The following is a 12839-nucleotide window of genomic DNA, read 5'->3' as shown; positions in this document are numbered from 1 at the left end:
TGTGTCTTGTCAAAACGGAGAGGATATTAAAGAAATAGCTGATGGACTGAACAAGGAAGTAGAAGTCAAGCAGCTTGGAGACGTAAAACACTACCTTGGAATACAAGCTGAAAGACTCGAGGATGGAATCTTTCTTTTATACCAGAAATGAAAAATTATGGACGTTATAGAATCTGTTGGTATGAAAAACTGCAAAGCATCATCCATACCACTTGAACCTGGATATCTAAAAGAAAAGGATGTAAGACCTCTCAAAAACATTGGAAAATACAGAGAAGCAGTTCGAAAACTTCTCTACTTGAGCAAAACCATGAGGACGGACATCACAGCAGCAGTTGGCATCTTATGCAAAAAAGTGAGTTCACCTAACCATCATGATTGGAGCACAATAAAGAAACTAGCACGGTATCTGAAAGGAACAATTGACTTAGAACTGAAAATCACACCATCTGAAGGGCCCGGAGTAGTTGGATATATGGACGCCTACTGAGGAGAAGAATCGAACAATTTCAAGTCAACAAGTGGATATCACGAGGCAGGGTTTTGGCGCGACGAGAACAGTTGCACCGGGAAGCTCTCCCGAGTGTTGACTGGATCGCCGGCAATCTTAGATGGGTTTGGGGGCTCCCGAACTCCAATGAGTTCCCCGTAGTGGAGCTCATTGCAAGGAATTTGATTTGCCCCCCCCCCCCCAGCAAGTGGCAGCAAGCAGGCGGAGATCTGAATGTGCCCCAATGCAGGAGCCAGCTGAGAGCATCCATGCAGACATGGCTGCGTGCAGTTGTGACTGCCCTGATGGAGAGGGGAGAAGCTGGGACTTCATCCATAACACTGATGAAGCATAACACCGTGAGTGCATCTTAAAGCAACAATATCAGAAAATCTACAATCCATCGTTAAGCCCCTTTAAAGTTTTAAAAGACAATGGAATGGAAGGGTGAAGAATTCACTTCCTGCCCCCCTCTTTTCTTTTCGGCAGCTACGAAGAGAATTCAAAGCAACTTCTCAAATAGCCTCTTGGGCAAAGAAAATAAAGAGAAAGATCTTCTCTAGGACTGTATTTTGTGGAATATAAAATTGAAGAAAGTTGAATTTGACTCTGAATCTTGGTGAACAGAAACGGAGTCTCCCCCCCCCCTTCCCTTTTCTGGAAATAAAAAGAAAGCAGCTGGAACAACATGAAAACGCTGAAAAGGACTAAAGTTGTTTATACTTTAAATAAACGGAATATGAAGACTTGATCTTTCAAGGGGAAAAAGAAAATTGGACCTTACCCTGCTTTTTTCACTTATTATATTTCCATACCAATTTTATGTTTTCCTTTGCTGAAACTACAGATCTCCATTTTGTTCTGATCTCAATGTCTTGACATGGAAATAATAGATATCATTACGGACTTATGTTATGACTATAACAATTGTTGATATATGCCTATTGTTGATTATATGCTTACTAGGAGGAAGGCCTGTTGCAGGCAGGAGTGCCACAGGCGCTATGGTGTGGCCCCTTCCCTGGCGTCGTGAGTCCCCCTCCCGCAAAGACGGGCAGGGTCCCTCCGCTGGCATGCGGGGAGCTTGAGCAAGCCAGCGCAGATAGGGAAGGGGAGATGGCCAGGTCTGAGAAGAAAGGGGACGGGTGTCAACCGCCTCCCCTTCCAGCGGCGCGCTCGGCCTCGTGACTGCGGGGAGAGCGAGGAAGCCGGGGCTGAGAAGGAAGGAGAGGGGGTTTAAAGCGCCTTCCCTTCCAGTGGCTCGCTCACCCCCCCAGCAGGCGGGGCACGCCGGCAGGCCAGCAAGGGCAGCGGAGGGAAGGCTGGCGGAGGCTGAACAGCCTCCCTGAAGAACTGCCCGTGGTGGCCCCGGGAAGTGTGGTGTGGCCTCCCCTCCATCCCGAGGTGAGGCTGGGGGCAGCACCAGGAACCCCGGCAGAGCCCCCCCAGCAGAAGTGCCCACGGTGTGCCTGAGCCAGGGCGCAGCGGCACAGGGAAGTGCGGCATGGCCATCCCCTTCTCTCCCCGCCAACCAGGTGCCACTGGCGCCGCCGGCTGGACCCATCCCCAGTTCGCGAGGGTCTGGCCAGCCTTGTCCCTCCTCCCCCCCTCCCCAGCCAATGGGACGCCAGGAGTCCTGAACGGCAGCTGGCGGCCCAATGGCTGAGGGAGCGCATTTTTCCTTACCACCCCAAAACACAATTATTATAAGGAGAGATTAGACATGGTGCCACTGTAAAACTTTGTTGGAAAATATTTCTAGAGATTCTTTAGTTTTAAAATGTTGTTGAAAAAATGGATGCCACAGAAAGACTTCAAATGGTGCCAGAAGCTTTATTTTCAGATACGATGGAACTTATAAGCATTGCATTATTACAGGTCTCCTTAAAGGATTTGCATATATAGCTATGGTAGTTGTAAAGAAGGCAGTCAAATAAATGTTTACCATACACAAGAGGAAATGCTGATGCAACAAACTAAGAAGGAAACAGTTCAGATAGCCTGGAAAGAGGAGGAAAAAAGATATAACTGTGTAGAGGATATTGAGGAAACCTACAATCAAGATGACATGATCCACAGAATGGAGTTTGCGCCAATAAAGAGAAACAAAACGTCCACAAATGTGTACCAGAGACTTTATAAAAGAACCATCAGTGATAAAATTGCCAAAATAAGGAGTCACATGTTACCTCAGAGACAAAAGAAACCAACACTTGGATCTACAGACTACTCTAAAGATTGAGTACGGATGCCTACACTCAGAAGATTTCTACACTTATAAGGGAAAAAGACACAAAATTAAGACTTTAAAATTTAAGAGGAGAAATCAGAAAATCAAGAAGGGATGGGAAATTTCTGAGGGAATTTCTGAGATTGCTAATGGTGTAAGACCATTACATTAATATTCAGAAGAAAATAAAGAATTATGCCTTTTTATATGTTTAGACAAAACCTGTAATAGTAGAATAAAAGAAACTGTATATTTGCAAACATTATATAAGAACAGTAGGTGGAAAAATGATACAGAATTAGATAATGTATGAGGTAGATTGAAATGTTGTACCCCAATTTTTTATGTTTGTTTATGAAAAAAGATTGTTATATGAAAAAAACAAGAGGATATCCATTCTTCTATGGAGATGGATTAAAAGACTGGACTAGTAGAAAGCAAACTGTTGTGGCGCAGTTTACAGCAAAAGCTGAGTGTGTTTCAGCAGCAAGTGCCTGCAATAGACTTGAATGGATTTTTCATTTATTGAAGGACTTTGGAAGAAGAGAACCTGTACCTGTACTTATGTTTGAGGACAATCAGGCTTGTATTAAATGATTGCGTTTTAAATAATTGTATGATTTTAAGTTGTATTTATGTTTGTATGGAAGCTGCCCTCAGCCTGCTCTGCGGGGAGGGCGGGGTATAAATTTGATAAATAAATAAATAAATAAATAAACAATGTAAGGGAGAAAGTACCAGAGCAAGAAGTAGATCTATTGGTATTAAGTGTGCGATTGTGAAAGATTTGTACCAGAAGGGGCTAACAGAGATTGAACATTGTTGCACAGAGGAAATGGTGGCTGACATTTTGACTAAGCCACTGACCAAAGAAAAATTTGAACACCTTTGTAAAATGTTGAATATGGTTGATCCAAATATCAAAGTGAATAGTGAATGATGTTTGTATGTGCATGAATAATGACTCACATGTTAGACCTTGAGAAGGGGTGTTGGAAAAATGTTTGTGTTGCAAGCCATTATAGGGCTAATCTGTTTACCTTGTGTGCTATTGTTTAGACTGACCTGGAAGGGAAACCTGGCTCAGAGCCAATGAAAACAAAGTCCCCGAAATCTAAGTCTGTTTACTCACAATCATTGGTTATTGTATTCAGGTGATTTCCTTCTAGGAGTCAAGAAGAAGAGTCTCCATTACAGTTGTTGTTGTGAAACCATGTGTTTGGTCTGTTCTGTAGCTGTAGAGATGTAGCCTTAGGTCTTTTATTTTGTAGATTTTCCTGTGTACCCTTCCCTTAGAAATAAAGATTTTACACAAAAAGAAATGCCTTCTCTCCAGTGAAGCAAAGATCCATTGCAAACTCTGAATATCTAAGTATTTTTGCCAATTTTCCCAACAGTTTTCTGTTGCCCGAGAAGGTCGGACCAGAACCAACGGGTTGAAATTGAATCAGAAGAGTTTTTGGCTAAACATCAGGAAGAACTTCCTGACGGTTCCTCAGTGGAACAGGCTTCCTTGGGAAGTGGAGGGCTCTCCTTCTTTGGAGATTTTCAAACAGAGGCTAGATGGCCATCTGACAGCAATGTGGATTCTGTGAACTTAGGCAGATCATGAGAAGGAGGGCAGGAAGGGTTGCTTCAGTGCTTAGTTCTTATGGCCCTGTTTTACACACCCATGGAAATGCTGATAGCCACTTTGGTGTCAGGAAGCAATCCTGGAGGGTTTTTTTTGTCATCTTCTGGGTGTGGAACAACAGTCACTGTGGGTGTGAAGGGGGAGGTATTTGTGAATTTCCTGCATTGCGCAGGGGATTGGACTAGATGACACCGGAGGTCCCTTCCAGCTCTTTGATTTTATATGTTCTAGGCATGGCTTTCTTCTTATACTTGGTTTCTACCAGGATGTTGACCAGGTTGTCTCCAAAGAATTTACTTCCTTGAAGCAGAAAGAATGTAAATATTAGATTGAAATGGTAATCAGATTGCCATGCTCTGAGCCACAGGCTTCTATACGCTGCTACAACTGACACAGCATGGAAAGAAAGGCAGTGTGTTCAGAGTGGCATCAGCCATAAATATGACTGCTCTAAGGAGCCTATTGGCACCTTCCCTGGTCTTTTGTTCTCCTTCATCATCACCTGAACTAGCTTCCTCACCCTAACAATGGAAGCCCTCAAAAACAGAGATGATGTGGCTGATGGGATATTCTCATAACATAATCTGATTTATGGTCCTGTTGGTCACATAGGGATCTGTTCCTGTCTTTAGTAAACAAGCCCCCTGAGAGAAGAGCTATGACAGGAGCATCTGCTAATGGAACCTGTAAGAGATCTATAGTGTGGTTAGACAAAGAATAAAAACTTTTTGCTAAACCCAGGTTCTGTTTATTAGAAAGAGGGTTTGCCCATTCCTCTTTCATTTTGTTCTCAAAGAATTCTGGGAACTACACTACTTTTTCTCATACTAAGTTATCTAAGAAAGAAAATCTCTTTCCTGTTTGGCTTTAGAATTGGTCTAGTCCCTGTTGGTTAAAGAGCCATTTGAGTTGCTCAGGGACTATTATCTCCTCCTCAGACATTTTCCCTTCTTCCTTATCAGAAGAACTGTTTGACTCCCCTGAGCCCCCATAGAAGGGGGCTGGGGCACTGTGAGAAGGGTGGGGTTTGAGCACCATCATTTTTGTGTGCCACCTTAGTCAGCCAGGGATATTGCCCTGCAACCTGCCCCCTACCTGAGGAATCTTCCCTGCTTCCCCCTCTGAACAATCCATGGGAAGGGGAGGGAATGTGATCAGGAGGAGGACCTTGAATTTTATCTTTTGTAGCTCCCTTGTGGGGAAGTGGCAACCTGCTCTTGCAGGGACTAGATGTCCCCCAACATTGCATGATGAAACCAGCTTGTTATCTCTGGGAGGCGTCTTGAAAATGGTGACTGGGAGAGAGGGGAGACATCTCTACGTTGCTCTAGAGTGGTGCTCTGTCTCCCTGACCACTCTGCTGTGGCCATGAGTGCTGAGCCTGGGCATCCGCCATTTTTTTCAGCATCGAGGATCTTCCCACCTGAATTGGTCACTGCCACTGAGGCATCCTCCAAGGTGCAGTCAAATTGTGTAGCATGCTTCTATCGCCATCTCTGCTTGTCTGCCATTGGCCGCTCTTCTGCAAGTCTGCGCCTGCTTGACTGTTTCAGGGAGTAGTCCCTTCCTTCCTCACATTTTTGGAAGGACAAGGGGGTCCCCATCCTCCTTGGAAATGGAGCTGTCTGAGGATTTGTTGAAGTTCTCTATGTTCTCCATTGCCTTAACCACTCCACTTTCAGAAGGTGTGTGTGGGGGAACAAGCAGTATGCCAAAGAGAAATGGAAGTGTGTGTGTGTATCTATACATATATATATATACACACACATAAAGAATAGGTATAAAGTATAGAAATAAGAATATCAGGTGCCTTCCGCTGAGTTACAGAGGCCTTGCTGAGCAGCTCCTACAAAAGCCTGCTCTCCTTAATGAGGCAGGAAACAAACTGAGGAAAGTGGATGACTCCACCCAGAAGACAAGAAGTCTGAACATTTTTTAGTCCTGTCGAATCACCCCTGTCAAAATGTCCTTCCCCTCAGAGTGAGAATGAGTGTAATATGTATACTCGGTGTAACACCAGATAGTAGCCAAGCTGCTGCATTCCATACCAACCAGAGTTTCTGAGCTGACTTCAAGGTCAAACCCCATTTAGAATGCATTACAATAATCTAGTTTCAATGTTAACATGGTATGGATCCAGATGGCTAGATCAGCTGAGACAAGGTAGGGTCTACTTTCCAGGCTAAACTAAGTTGGAAGAATTATTATTTTTCGTATCTGCATCTCCAGCAGTAATGCTGGATCCAGTATAACTGCTAGGGCTAGGCTCTTAAAACTAGTAAGCAAGAGGCAGGCTGACCCCATAGAATATGAGAAGCACAATGTCCTTCTGCCTTCCTAACCAATATTATATTACTTATTACTAAATAATGAAAATGCATATGTACACAGACAGAGGTTCCATAATCTCTCCGAGCCAATGCCCGGTATGCAGTGTATGCGTTGAACTGTTTTCCATATTTCTGACATATTTTAAATGTTTTAAAAATATGCTTAACCTTATATGCAAGTTATTTTAAAACATTTCTGTTTGCCTTTATTTATATTTTAGTTATCATAGTTGTAATTTAAATAGTTTCCAATTTACCAGTCTTTTTCTTACAGTCACTTGGAACTGAATGTAATATTCCATATGAAGCTTTACCTCTGCTGATTAAAGCAGCCTTGTCATTTCCAAAGCCTCAAATAAAACTGTTTCATTAATATAGGCTAATGTAGCATTTTTCATTTGAAAATATGTTCACAGTGTAATTAAATGGCATGATTTGTGATCTACTAAACACTTTCTCAGTAAGGCTACTACTTAGTCAGATTACCAATACCAATACTTTATATTTGTGGCTGCTGAATTTCATTCCATTTTTATTCAACTACTCCATATTATCGATCTACTACTATGATAAATATTTGCCTTTATTTTTAAGTTGGTGTTATTCTTTGTTATTCTTTGTTCTGTGAATGGGACAAATACTGTTTTAACTTTTCCAAAGAAGGAGAACCAGGAAGACTATTGGCCAGTGCATATGGTTCAGCCATGGACTTATAAGATGATCCAGCAGGGCTCTTTGTGCATTCTTCAACCAATTGAGACGGGATATATTCAGTCCAATATGGAACATGTCAGAAGTAGTGTTCCCAGAAAGCTGAGTTAGTGTGAGCTAGCTCACCGTTTTTTAGCCTCCTGCTCACACATTTCTGTCTTAGCTCAGGAAGGATGGCTCCAGAGCAAACTAATTTATGCAGCAGCCAAGTTGCTCACTCACAACTTTAATGCCAGTGGCTCACAAAGTATAATTTTTGCTCATAAGACTCTACAGTTTAAAGGGAACATTGGTCAGAAGTTATGCTTCTTTTGAGTATTTTCCAGATGATTATTCAAGCTGCACTTTATGCATGCACTCCCATAAGATACCAATTGTCTTGGATCCTACCCAAAGTATCTTTACACTAGCTTGGGACAGCATTGGTGGATGCATGTGGGAAGAAGGTGGAGAGCGCAGGAGGAAGGTAGTAGGAAAGCAAATTGGGTCTACAGTGAAATAATTCTAGTAATCAGCTCCTCCACTAGAAATGTAGGTCTACAAAGAACTGAGCATTAATGAACAGCATCACATTCCTTCCCCACTCTCCTTAATATATACCAGATGACTATACCTTTACTGGGTAAATTAGGCATCTCAGTAACAGCAGCCTGCACAAAATCTCTAGATCCCCTCCTCCTCCAATAGGAGGGGGAGTAGAGGAACAAGGGGGGGGAAATCCTGTTCAATCCCGTGAGAGTTTACAGAATTTTGCAAGGGACAATTTTTTAAAATATATGTATGTGAGTGTGTACACCTGGAAGTCATGACAACCTCGGCTGACTGTGTGTGCACATGGAAGTCATGGTAACCTCTGGTGACTGACCCCTACTGTGGGCCTGGAGGATATTCAGAGAGGTGGCTGAAAAAAGCCTGCCCCTGCCTCTGGTATTTCAAGGAGGTCTCCCATCCAAGTACTTGTCAGAGTCAACCCTGCTTAGCTTCCAAGATCTGACGAGATTGGGCTTGCCTGGATTATCCAGGTCAGGGCTGGGGGCAGGGGACAAATTTTTGAAGAGGTGTAATTTCCAAATTATCTCCCAAGTCCATCATTCTCAGATCTTTACTTTCCTACTACATCAAATAGTAACTACATGGTTTGTGCCAATCAGAGAAACAATAAAGTCCGGCCATCCACACAGATATGGTAAGTTAGGAGCTCTAAACTCATGGCTGTGGGCACTTTTGGAATTTTGAGAAAGCATACTAAATGGCACCACAAAATGGCTGCTACCAGGGAAGCAATCACAAAATGGCTGCTACCAGGGAAGCAATCACAAAATGGCTATCTGGGGGTGGCACTAATCACAAAATACTCTGGGGGTTCAGACTAAGCACTGTCCAACACATGACGCTTTGCACATTGACTGAATGTGTGCGGAGGAGCAGTGGGTATGAACGTGCTGGCCAGTGCAAATGTGTGAAGGAAAAAAACTTGCCCCAAACTGCCTGGAACACAGGAGACACAGAATATCAACAACAGCTGCATCAGTTAAAGAACTACTGTGGCTGGAATGTTGAATGAGGTCTGTGAAGACCGAGGTTCAATGTTCCCCTCACCACAAAACTTCACTACGGTGATCTTGAACCAGTCCTTCAATCTCTGCCTAAACTGCCTCACAGAGTTATTGTGAAGATATGGATAAAGGGAGTACATCACTCTGGTCTCCTTGGAAGAAGGGTGGAATAAAACTTTATTAAATAAAAATTATCTTGCTGAATCCTCTGAGGGTTTATAGAATCCAGCAAAGGGAAAGTTCTTGGAAAGGATTTCAAAATGCCCCTACCCACTTCCTCATGGCTTCTCTTTTTGTTCCTTCCAATATCAAATTTACATGGTCTACTTATTAAGGCAAGAAAAGGGGTAAGGCCAGAAACAAGATTTAAGTTTCTGCATATTGAGGGATCCTCTATGTATTTATTTATTTAAAAACTTGTGCCACCTACCCAGGAATCTGTTTGAGGTGGCTTACAAAATATAAATAAATCCAACCTTAAAAAGCCCAACCAGCATCAAAATATAGGCATAAAAATTCACCACTGACAGCTTAAAGTAACAGTTTTGAGACCAAAATTCTGTTTAAAAAAACTGATCCCTTAATTTATTTTTGCTTTTTAAATCAACCCTGCAATTTAAAGCCTGAGTGAACAGAAACATTTTGGCCTGGCACCTAACAGAAAGCAATGTAGGTGCCAGATGAGCCTCAGGTAGGGTTATCAGGTCCAGGTTGGAGAATACCTGGAGACTTTGGGGGTGGATCCAGGAGAGGGTGGGGTGAGGGGAGGGGAGAGGCCTCAGCATGGTACAATTCCATAGAGTCCACCCTTCAAAGCAGCCATTTTCTCCAGGAAAGATGATCTCCATCAGCTGGGGATCAGTTCTAAAAGCGGGAGATCTCCAGGCCCCACCTGGAGGCTGGCAACCCTAGCCTAAGGGGAAGGGTATTCCCTAAGAGAAGTGCCACTATTGAAAAAGCCTCCTCTCTGGTTGCAGGGGGGGGCACAGAGATCTTTACTGGTGAACTGGACAATATGAGATGAGGCAGTCCTTCCGGAACCCTGGCCCCTTGCCATTTAGATCTTTAAAGGTAAGAATCAGCACTTTGAATTGTGCCCGGAAACAAATGGGCACCCAGCATGCAGAAAAATGTCAAATTTGTAAATAAAAAAACCCCCATGAAAACCCCACCCTGAACAGGACTGCACACTTTTAATATCATTATAATATTGAGAGCAACTAAGACAGAAACAGGAAATAAAAAGCAAAACCAGTAAAAAGAATTGTGCAGTTGAACCACTTTAAACTTTAGTATCCTAGGAGATGAAAGTATAGGTGTGGAGATAAGTGGACTAATAATTTGTCTCTCCCACAACCCATTCCTCTTAGGGTCAGCTGAATGTTGTTCCCAAACTATTCAGAAACCGCCATATCTTATTTAGTCTTAGTTATATTTAGTTTTACTAGTGGTAGGGACACAAAATGTAGTCATAAAATTGTTATAGGACAGCATAGCCAAGCCACAAGTAAAGCAGGCTCCCCCAAAATTACCTAAAATAATGTCAGTTATGGTAAAACTATACAATAGACAAGTATTTTAGAATACTACTAGCTCCACAGAACACCACTACCCTTTGTTTTAATGTTTAAATTTTGGTCTGGTAACTCCCAAACAGGAAACTGACGCTGAGGACTAGTGACTCAGCCAGTATCAAAACCAACATGAAGCTTCCACGACAGCTTTTGTACACAGTGAAGAATGAGTAACGCCTGCTCTATCAAAGAGCACTTAAAACAAGCCTTTCCTATCCTTCGAACAGCTGCACTAGGTTTCCCTATCGACCGCAACACTATCTCTCAGCCCTACCAAAGCACGACAACTCAACAGCTGCCAGTCCACCTTAAATCTCTTATCAATCCTCGGGTACTGCGACCAGTAATTTCCTTAAACCCACCATGAGGGGGAGGAGCCACACACAATATGCTAAATAATTGTAGTTTATTTGCATAACCGTCGAAATCGCCGATGTGCGGATTGGCCGCCGAGAAACCGCCGCTCCCGCATCCAGCGCCCCGCTTTTTCGAAGGAGGTGTGGCCAAAAAGGAGTGGGAGGAGATCGGAGCTCATTTGCATAACGGCCAAGCGCGTGCTGTGGGTTGTGTTTTTTTGAATCGGCGGCGGTGGCAGCAGAGGAGGCAGACTGGAGCGCTCGCGGGTAGCGCAGTGAAGCACTGGCGACGGAGAGATTCACAAACTCAGGTACTCCTCGGACTCGAGAGGGAGGGCGTGGGGGCACCATACCGCTCTTATTTTGTTTCGGACACGATAGCACCCGACGGCTACTTGTCCACGAAGTAGCTGGCGCGAATCGCCTCGGGCAACTCTTTACATCGGAAGGCATTTCTTTTATGTTATTTTCGAATCTCTCTAACCTGCCTTTTCCGAGTCTTAGTTGAGCCGGAGCCTTCCTGCCGGATCAGTGCTGCGCCCAAGCGGTAGTTTGTTCTCGCTCCTTTCCTCCTCCCATCTTGAACGCCGCTCTGGCCAGCTGGAGGACTCCTCTCTAGTCACAGGAAATATGTGTTTAGGCATGCGCAGTGCATAAGCGCGCCTGGAGTCCTCGTTTCTATTTTCCGTGCAAGTGGAGAGGCGTCGTCGGGTTTAACCACGAGGAGTTGTTCACCTGGCGAAGGATCAGATTTTTTTGCCTGGTTCTACAGCACACGAGGTGAAGAAATAAGCTGACTTTTGGAACGATCGGTTAGTAGTGCTCCATTCTGATTTATGGTTATTCTGCTGGAGTTCTAGTCTGTGAAAGACAGTTGTTGTAGGTAATCTGCAGTTATGATCATTAATCTTTATAGAAATACTTGAATATTTGTTCATTGTGTATAATATATACATAAAATTAACCATATTTTTCCTGTGTAGAATTTGACAGTAATTAATTGTAGTTATTAATCTCATTCAAAAAGCACTGCAAACACTTCTGAAACGTTTGGTCAAAGTCTGCTTATATTGTACACGCAAACACAATGAAAGGATATTTGGGTATTTCTGTAAAGATTAACCACTACAATTAAAGATTATCTACATAATTAAAATTTCCTATGTATCTTAATATCTAAAGTAAAAACAAAATGAAACACTTCAACTATATCTTTCTAGTATTTTCATCTTTCCCCCAACACTGCTACCTTGGTATCTTTGAATAACAGTGTCACACTTGTCTTTCTGTTCTCCTGGTTACCATGTATGGGTGCTGTGAAGTGCCAAACTGTGGACTTCTTCCTGTGGGGCAGGTCCTGGGGAGGGGCCTCTTTTGTGGCTTCGTATGGCCTTTTCACAGGCCGAATTTGTATTACACACAAGTAGTTGTGAAAACCTGTTGCCTTGGTTTAAGGTTGCACTAGAACTGGGTACATGTGGTCATTTGGAATATGCTTGGGCTGTTCTGATTTCTGAGGGGAAAATGCCGTAGTTATGTTGTCTGAAATTCTGTACCACAATTTGGAGAGGGGGGGGGGTAACTTGAAGCATTTGGTACCTCAAATGCTATTGCTTGAAGGCAAGTCCTTGATACCATTTTAAGAGCATGCTTTAATTTGTGTGTGTGTGTCAGTGTTTAATGGTGGTATGGATACCATGTTTACAGTATGACATGTTTTTATCACTAAGTAAAAATAAAGACTTTAGGATTGGATTATAGACTATTGAGATAATATTAAGCACTTCAAACATTTTAAAGCGCTATATAAATGTTGAGTGTTAGTTTTGTTGTTGGTTTCTCAGGGGGGGACCCTCTCAGAGCTATCCTAATATGAGTCATCATAGAACTGGAGTCAATTGAATTGGTTAAATCTGAAAATAACTTACTGTAGAGGGTTGTATCTTTAGCTATCATATA

General features: G+C 43.0%; 1 protein-coding gene across 2 annotated transcripts in view; it reads left to right on the top strand.

Moving 5' to 3' along the window:
• Window positions 1–11032: 11032 nt before the first annotated feature.
• The window catches only part of ATF7IP (activating transcription factor 7 interacting protein), a 133174-nt gene continuing 131367 nt past the window's right edge, over window positions 11033–12839 (top strand). The window contains exon 1 of one of the 2 annotated variants that reach the window (XM_015419724.1): window positions 11033–11191. The gene's annotated coding sequence lies outside the window, so the exon portion shown is untranslated. Of the gene's footprint in view, window positions 11192–11593; window positions 11693–12839 lie in introns of those variants that run through there. The other variant, XM_015419726.1, reaches the window with a different exon arrangement.

The sequence above is a fragment of the Gekko japonicus genome, unplaced genomic scaffold (genome assembly GCF_001447785.1).
Source record: "Gekko japonicus isolate JY-2015 unplaced genomic scaffold, Gekko_japonicus_V1.1 scaffold1853, whole genome shotgun sequence".
Taxonomy (NCBI): domain Eukaryota; kingdom Metazoa; phylum Chordata; class Lepidosauria; order Squamata; family Gekkonidae; genus Gekko; species Gekko japonicus.
The sequence above is the reverse complement of the archived record's forward strand: the minus strand, read 5'-3'. Positions and strand labels throughout refer to the sequence as shown.